Source organism: Meleagris gallopavo, chromosome 5 (genome assembly GCF_000146605.3).
Source record: "Meleagris gallopavo isolate NT-WF06-2002-E0010 breed Aviagen turkey brand Nicholas breeding stock chromosome 5, Turkey_5.1, whole genome shotgun sequence".
Lineage (NCBI taxonomy): Eukaryota > Metazoa > Chordata > Aves > Galliformes > Phasianidae > Meleagris > Meleagris gallopavo.
In genome coordinates, this window is record NC_015015.2 from 46,911,185 (window position 1) to 46,920,587 (window position 9,403).

General features: G+C 36.8%; 1 long non-coding RNA gene across 1 annotated transcript in view; it reads right to left on the reverse strand.

The window, feature by feature from the left end:
- Positions 1 to 269: 269 nt before the first annotated feature.
- The window catches only part of LOC109367873, a 15,305-nt gene continuing 6,171 nt past the window's right edge, over positions 270 to 9,403 (reverse strand). Inside the window, exon 2 of the long non-coding RNA XR_002115414.1 lies at positions 270 to 352. This is a non-coding gene — a long non-coding RNA (uncharacterized LOC109367873). The remainder of the gene's footprint in view (positions 353 to 9,403) is intronic.

Genomic DNA, 9,403 nt, shown 5'->3' on the forward strand with positions numbered 1-9,403 from the left:
AGTTATGTTCCTAAATACAGACCATTGAGTCAGTTAATGTTTTCTTAAGTACTTGCCATCTAAAGAAGGAGCAGAGAGAATGATCAACGTAACCAAAAGCTTGTGACACCAATTTGCACCCAGTTCCAAGTGCATGTTTTATTTATTTTCAATCAGGATCAATCAGAAAAGAAAATAGTCAATGAAGTCGCAGTCATGAGTGGTATTTGGCCATCTGGGGGCCCCAGTATCTCTCGGCCTGGATTGGAGGCAAGGGAAATTTTTTTTTTTTTCCAAGAGCACGGAGGAGCTCCATATGGTTGAGATCAAAGGTGTTGCTGGGTGCATGGTTCTGCTTTATTGCCAGGCACTGCTGTTAATTAGAAAACAAGATCAGAGGCAGTATTAAAATCCAATTAAATTGATATGAACAGATTGCCAAGTGATGTTCACTAATGTATAATTGAGCACCATGCAAATTTCGGTGGCTGCCTTTTGTTTTTTCTCCCCTCACTCTGGAATGAATGATGAAGCTATGAAGTTTTTCCTCGTTGTAAAAGATAAACAAGTTAATGCACTGATCTAGGGGGTATTGCTTCAGTGATTGATGAAAATGAGAGTGAAATATTAACATGTGACTTTTGGGGGTGCTTCTTTTATAATCTTATTTTGTTCTTCATTCTTTTATTATTGTTGTTCTTATTCCTGTTACGGTAGTATCCAAGTACACGTGCAGATTCTTCATCATTTCAGATCCAGACAAAGTTCCTTTTTAACTGGAGATTTGGTTCAAACAATTATAAAACAATGAATATTTCACATTACAGGCCTGCTACTAATGGAAATTACCTTTTTTGAAGAACTATATGGACTTCATACCGTATATCTTTGTTTAGAATACGCAGCTTCTATTAAATTTAATTACTTCCCTGTGCAGCTTTATATTGAGGGCGACTTCAAAACGAGGGCAGCAGCTATTAAATTTAATTACTTTCCCCTGCGGCTTGCATAGTAAAGGTGCATGGTTAAGGTGCAGCTACTAAACGAGAGTAGCTTCTAAACAAAGATATAGAATATTTATACCATACTTATTTCTCCTTCTTCATCTGTGTCTTTAACATATATACCACGTGTGCACATAATGCAGGTACCTAGTTAAGTGAAATTATTAAATATAAAATGCTAACTTTTAAGAAAAAATGGTAATGTTAAAATTATTTATGTTTCTTTCTCTCTTTGAATGTCTTACATATCTCCACTCACAATTCACATGAAGTTCCACATGACAAGCATTCAGAAAGAATAAAATTCCAGGATGCAATATTCATTAAAGTACTTGAGAATTTCTTACGTCTTTCAAAATAAAATGCATTTTTGTGTGGGCTCCCATATAAATGATAAACATCACCCTTGCAAACCTAATATCTTAGTATCATTGTATTTTATCTAAGTTATTATTTGTTAAATGTGAAGATGCATTGATAAAAACAGTAGTTTACAAAACAGGATCAAAGTTAGTGCATAAAAGACCAATAACTCAAGCAAGGCAATGTCTTGACACAGTGTTCATATTTGTAGAGTGTTCAGAAATTATTTAAATTCTCTTCAAAGGAGAGCACATTTAATCAATTAACGCTACTCATGCATATGAGATTAACAAAACTACTTTTGCATTTGTGCTTGAATCAAGATGTGTCATTGTGTTTATCTGCACTCATCAGCACAGGGAAGAGAATACAAGAAACGTATTATGAGTATAGATACAAGGAAAGGTGGGCAGTCCCTAACAGTTTCGTGTTTTGCTCCTTCATTTCCATTTGTTTAAATTCCATGGGACATTATGTAGTCAATACAATCACATCACAGTCGAAGAAATTTGCGTAGCATTTCTACATCAAAGGTAACTTAAAATTGTTTACAAAATTAATATAAAAGATTGGAAGCTCTGGTACAACGTGAGCAAATGAAGCTGTAATGTGTTTATTTAGTTCCAATATTGTCTTAGAGAACCAGATTCTAATCCAGCATTAAGAGAATGGTAAGGGATGCTAGTGACTTCTGGAGGAATGTTTAGCGTTCTGCCTAGATAGCGTTCAGCTAGAGTAGATTTACAGAAATGCAAAAGTTATGTAGCTCATTGCTTAATCAGAAACAAAAATAAGCTTTTACATAAAAAAATTGGAGTGATGATTAGAAAAATTGAAATATATTTGCTTAAAATTATCTGCGCAAACACAAATAAGATACTAATGTTTCTTAGAAACTTTTGAAGAAATAAAAATGGCCTTAACAGAAGAAATTTTTTTTAGGAGAAAAATTTGGATATCTTTTATAATTTATTTTCCTTCTACTTTTTTCTTTTGACTGAAAAAAGTACAGAGCATATCATTTTCATTATCTTGGTTTGAGTATTTTTGAGGCATGGGGGACTACTCTCTGTCCTTTCCTTCCTACTTTAACTAAGGAAAGTAAAACAAACAAAAAAAATGATTAGCAAAGAGAGGGGAGAGAAATAAAGGAAAAAAAGAAGTGTGGCAGGGAGGCATAAACCATTGGTATGAAAAAAAAAGTCCAAAATATATCATGTTTTTCCAGTTAAAATACTGGGATTTTTTTCCCCCATCAAAAAATATTGACAACACAAATAAATAAGAACACCCTTATGATGCATACTTACTCCTTTGTATTTCTGTTTCATTTTTCCAGCTCCAGTAGAAACCATCCTGGCACATCATCAAAAGCTTTAACATTTGGTCAAGGTGTTAACGATAGTGCATCCATAACTCACTCCTTGCCAAATGCCTTATCTCAGTTAGAGAACTTTACTAATCAATGAGTTTTGAAAATAACCATCAGGAGAGATGACTCCTGATCCTGCAGCAGTATATACTATATGCTGGCTCTTCTTACATTAGGAAATATGGCACAATGCAAAGAAGGCAATAGTTATTTCTGAGGGCATTTTTTTCCCCTCTACTGTGCCCTTCGGGGAACAATCTGTTATTTATTGTATGTTTACAACACTTTTTGGGCCCACAGATCATTACTATGGTATGAAAGGATTACTATAATATAGAAAAGAAGAATAAGAATGGAGGCAAGGAGAAGGAATAATTAGAGGAAGAAAAACAGTGAAACATGTAAGTCAAGTAAATTGAATATCAATTTACCCACTGTTACAACTGTGTTGTCTGAGATACCAAATTTCCTTTCAAGACCTACAGAAGGAGATGACAGCTATTACTGACGTGTGGTGCTTCTGCAGCCAGTCTATGCTACTGGTTGTACTGTAGCAATAGTGGTGCTGTGGTCACAGAGGTTAATTTAGTTAGCTGATTTCACATTAGCTGAGTCTTTCTGCACAGCATGGCACTGAGCTACGCACACTAGCTTAGAAGAGTGTTTCTGCTCATCAAAACATGTACAAATGCTGACCGTTTGAAGGAGGCACTGAATGAGGTAAACAGAAGATGAGGGGCTCACACATAACTGAATTAAAAGTGATCAGAACATCCCTATGCAATGATAACATCCCTAACTCCTTGTAATTGGTAGCACCTAGAAAACCAGATTTGCTATGTCACCATAACACATGATAACAAGCCTCATTAAATAAATGTTAATACACTGACTTCCATGTGCCTGTATGACTTTTCCATTTTCAAACAGTAGCAATATTTGTTTTCTGACTGTGTGGATTTACTGGCAGTGGTCTCACTTTTTTCTTCTCACAAAGTAGAGAAATTAAGCATCAGCAAGCAGACCCTGAGTAACACTTTGTTTCGATATATCCCCCTCCATCTACATGAGCAAATATAGAGTATGTTTAAAAGACTCCATGGTGAAATGAAACTAGTTTCTTCATAACTAGTCAACATTCTGATTGAGGAAGCTACAAGGGACAAGCTCTTTTTCACTTTCTTAGTGTAGGTCTTTTACTTTGAACTCTAGGTTTCATTGTTGCCAAAGCTTTACATACTGGATGACAAGGGTAATTTAATATTACACTGTCAGTGGTGTGAAGTTTGCCTTAACAGAAAGCTAACTGCTGATCTTCAGACACAAACCCTGCAAAGCTATCAGCGGAGTTCAAAATTAGCTGAGCTCTTATGGCCTGAAGCCACCCTGGTACTAATGGCAATTTTACAATCATTAGTTTTTGCCTGATGGGCCAGTAGTAAGTGGGACCATGATCATGACCCAAATCTAAGAAAAAGACCTCCAGGCCCAGCTTTTTGTCAGATTATGGCTTTACTTACCTAAGCTGGTTTTATCTTATTACAGTGTGTAAGCTGTGGTAAGCCTGATACAGAGAGGATGGAAGAAAAGAAATCGACCTAACCTTAGCAGGGTATTAATCACAAGCATAAGGTTGTAAGAATCTGGGATGTGAATCCCTGCTAGTCACCACTTGATGAACTATAGATTTGAATCTAATTTTGTGCTATCGTAATTTGAGAATTCCCAAACACAATAAACATAACAAAGGATTTCTTCTTCAAAAATCAGATTCCCGGATGAATACCTTGGTTTCCTATTAATATGTTTTCAAGATATGCAAAGAGAAAACAAATTCCTCTAAGTTAATAAATTTCCAATCTTTACTTCTGAAATGATTCTTATGTTTTAAACTAAAGATCATAAAAAGTGCAAACTTAAAGGAAAGAGAGGAGGGTCAGAAGTGACACCTTGCTTCTATTTAGCAACAGCTTTACAATGAAAAGAAACTGAGATAACATTTCGTACTTGAGGCAGCTGGAAAAAATACTGCATGACTTAACTGAAAGCAAAACCAAAGTTTATTGCATGTTATGAAGTGCTGCATAAAAGGAAAAAGTCATGGCCACCTCTAATCTTCAGAAAATAACATGACAGAGTGTAATAAGTGTTTGTAAAAGAGTTTCTAAAACATATCCTTGATTAAAAGTTTATTCTCTACACATAAGAAGAAATAACTGATTTTAGAGATGTTCAGATCGTGTTTTCTAAGAGCACTTGATTGCATATAGTGATCTCTCTTACAGACACTCATGTTTCTGCTGACACCAGTAACCTCTGATTGACTAAGTTTTCTCTTTGAAAGTCCAGAGATTCTGGGGTAGGGACAGGCAGATTGCTGGAAAGAGCAATGGTGGGGAAGAAACTGACTCACAGGTGCTGCATATACGTAAGAGGATAACAAACAAAGTAAAGGGTGGAACTGCATGCTGTTAATGTGGTTTTGCTTTCTTCAGAAATGATGGAAAGTCTAAACTTGTGGGGAATAAGTATCAGCCTTTGTCACTGACCTCTTGCATACTGCCTAACATCTGACTGTTGCAACAGTTAACATTTAAAACAAAGTCCTATAAGAAAGAATAAGTACAGTTTACTTTGATAGCTAAAGGCAGAGATTTAACACAAAGAACACATATTTTCTCTGAATCACAGAATCATCAAAGTTGAAAAAGACCACCAATTAACAAACCATCAGCTCATCACATATGCCCACTAAACTATGTCCCTCAGGGCCACATCTACACTTTTCTTGAAAACCACCAAGGACAGTGATTCCACCACTTCCCTGGGCAGCCTGTTCCAATATCTCACAATACCTTCTCCTCTTAAGAAGAATTTTTTCCTAATATCCAACCTGAACCTCCTCTGGATCAACATTAGGCTATGACCTCTTGTCCTTTCACTGTTACCTGGGAGGAGAGACCTAGCCTGACCTCGCTACAGTCTTCTTTCAGGTCATTGTAGAGAGCAAGTTGAAATTATCATCCCTGAAATTATCACCTCTTAGAAGTCCTGGTACTGTAACATTCATTCCTAGACTTTGGCTTATGCTCCTTATGCTTGTTTGGGTCTGAAGTGAACTCAAAAATAGTGAATATTTATTTTTGTCACTCACAGAACAGCTAGGACTATGAACCCACACAGGAGTGGGTTTATTGAGAAAGAGCTTGCCATTCAAAAGTTGAACTGCAGTTCAACTATTCTGGAGAAACATAAGTAGATAGCTCTGTGCTTTTCTTCATAGAGAATATGCTTGTTGGCTATTACAACAAAACCTAAGATTTATCTAAATTATCACACACTTTCTGGATCTGTGGGACGATGTGAGAAAAGAACAAGGATATTAAGTCAGAGAGGTGGAAAGTATTCTGGTACATCTTTGTAAACTAATTCTGCGGCTTGAATGAGAACTACTCACCTGGACTAGAACACTTTCAAGCAATAAATGAGCACACTGACTAATGCTGAAGTCAAAGCAAGGAACCTCTTACACAACCTACCCACACATTTAGTTGGGTTCAGAAACACTGACTTGATCTTAATGGTCTTCTCTCAGATCCAATCACCTACTCTCAGCCTTGGAAAGCAGGGAAAATTTGATAGCTGCAAACAAAATAAATCATGTAGGAGTATGTCTTTCAGACACAGATGGTATTAGTCCTCCTAAACTAATGAAAGCTTGACTGTAACAAGGGGGACAAGAAAAGGGGAAGAGGTGACTAACCTCAAATGGGAAGGCAGAATACAGACAGCAAAGTCAGACTCAGTTTTTGCTTCTTAATGGGATGTAGTAATGTGGGTAATGTGGGTTTTACACACATATAGACACACACACACACACACACACACACACAAGGAGAGAGAGAAAAATAACACAGTTCTGTTGGAGAGAAAGGCACAGTCTGCTGGTGTTGTCAGTCTCCTCTGGTTTTGCCAAGAGGTAAAAAATGAAGGACACACTTTATCTTTCACTACTGTCATCTAACAACCTGACTGCTATGTAGAAATTGATGGCTAGAGCAAACAGCTTTCTTAATTTCTGAGATATCCTCCTGCATGGACTTTTTCTGTCATTTTGTATCTGTAAAGATCCACCTAGCTGATGATGAACTCACACTGATTTCTTGAATATCTTGGGAGGATAAGTCCAAATCCTGTTTGTTTTCAGTAGAGTTTAGGCTGTTTTGAAGACCTCAGCCACATAGTACAAGTCAATGGTCACTGACAGCAGTGGAAATATTCTCTCCAATTTCACTGGGGGCTTGCCCAGAGTGTTATTACTAATTAAGCAGTCTTCCTAACACAGGTATTAATGAAACATCTTAGCTGCTTAGGAAATATCTAGAAAATGAGGCAATTACCCTAGAAAGAGTGATGGGAACCAGCAACAGGGAAATCATCTTTAGAGAATCTGAAGTAGTAGTTGTTTGTTTTTTTTTTTTTTCCCCAAACATTAGTTTTAGCTGCCAGTCAAGAAGTTACTTTTTTTTTTAAATGCAACTTTGAATTCTACTCCTGTATTGTTTATCCCTCCAGTTATCTGTTTTCGAATATGAATGAATCTACAGATTGAAAATTAAATATAAATATCTATGTGCTTTATATATTTAGTAACAAACATGTACACACATACAGGGTATTTGCATTGTTGCCTGGGAACAAAATGCCTATTTTTAGTTAATATCAGGTGATTTTAATTTATAAGAGCTACCACTCCTCTCAGAATTTTAAAGAGCATGCACAGAGGCACCTGCATGCTTCTAACATTTGATGTATCATTAAATATGCCTTCTCACATTTGGCACATAAACCCTGATAAAGTTTCACCTTTTAATGAAATAAATGACTCAATTAACAAGATGAAAAACAGCAGTGTAGTAGCAGACCCTCTTGGTGGACAAAAAAAAAAAAAAGGGGGGGATAAAAAAGAATTATCCCACGCAGGGTGTTAATACAAGGAGCGCCACAACACACAGCGGGCACCTGGATTGACTGACAGCCACCCAGCAAAGCTGACAGATTTGTCAGCTTGCTGACCGCTGGCTTGAGACTCTCGCACCACTGTAGGAATAAATTGTTGCTCAGGAACGGCTGGGCAAGCACTCACTTGTCTCTGTTAATCTAATTGAATTTTTAAGTTGTTTTCATTTTTATCTGTTCCCTGTTCATTCCCAGAGAGCAGCAAATTTTGGCATCCTTAGATGACTACCTTCCTTACAGTGCTGGTGTCTTTTGAAGGAAGGCACAGATATGGACATAGGGCCAAATCCATCTCTAGGCTCCCAGGGCTTGAATGGATATATCTCACATAGTTTGATCTACCATGAGCGAAGATTAACTTTTTAATGGCATTAGAATTTAGGGCATCTGTATTCAGGCCCTGTTTCTCCATGGGGTCCCAACTGAAAGGGAGCACTCTTCATTCTGTGCCCTAGTTCCACGGAGGCAGAAAAAGCCAATAGTACCTTCTCCTTTCCAGCCTTTCCTTGATTTGCCTATTTTTGCCTAAAGATTGGCTTTAGGATCAGCTTTAGTAATGGTGAGGGCTTTGACTTCTATTATCACCTCAAGTTGTTACTATATTGAAAACAAAAGTAATGATATTACTGATTAAGTATTCTAAAAAAAGTGAGTTATGATTTTAGCTTCATGCATCAATTTGGATTAAAACAAGAACTGTCCCCAGATATTGCCACTCATAATAATGGTGGGAAAATGGCAATTTTCACTTTTACCACTTAGTAAGGAGACAGTCACTAACTCAAGAACAATAAAGCTTATATATTGTGGTGCCTTCCTAGAATCCCAGATCACAGCTCATCTTCAATGTAGTGCTTCCTGCAATCTCTGCTCACATTCAGTTAATAATATGTTCACAGAAAAGTACTATTCAGAGCTAACCATGCAGAGTCAAGCACTTCATTTACTACAGGCTATGGCAATCTCCCCCCATTGTGATTTAAAATGGACCCCTAGGTCCATATTATTCTTCCGTTACACACTGTAAACCTCCACCACCATTCTACATATTTTCATATTAACTAAATCTCTAGCTAATTTCAGAGAGATGTAAGAAGTTGCTGTTGGTCAGTAGGAAATAAAGCGTATACGGAGGACTTTAAAATAGAGGACAGAGGCAACTTGCAATGCTCACATGCGGTGTTCTGCCCTGTCTCTTAAAGCAAAGCAAATACATGCTTTATATATTCTATACTACCAGAAGCCTAGTAGAAAGGGAAGCTGAAATACAATTATTCCTTTCCTCAAAGCGGACATTAGTCTTGATGTGAATGTCTTCCACGTAGTGCAATGGGAAATTAAGAGAGCAATATAGATTCAAAGACAATTTAGTAGTTAGGTATGGAAGAGTCTGCCAATCAACTGAAAATCTGGCTACACTAAGATTCTTGCTTAAAGAAGAGATGATCAGGAATTGCATAAAATCAATCTGTTAAACATCAGAGATTCTGAGGTTACTAAATGTAAAACCACAACCTCTATTATACAATCATGCATGCGTCTACATGACTGACATCTTTATAACTGTACGTTGAGTCTTTCTATGTAATGTTTATCATTAAGCACCAAAAATACTTCTAATCAGTCTAGATCTATGAACTACTATTTACAAGGGCTTTTTTTTTTT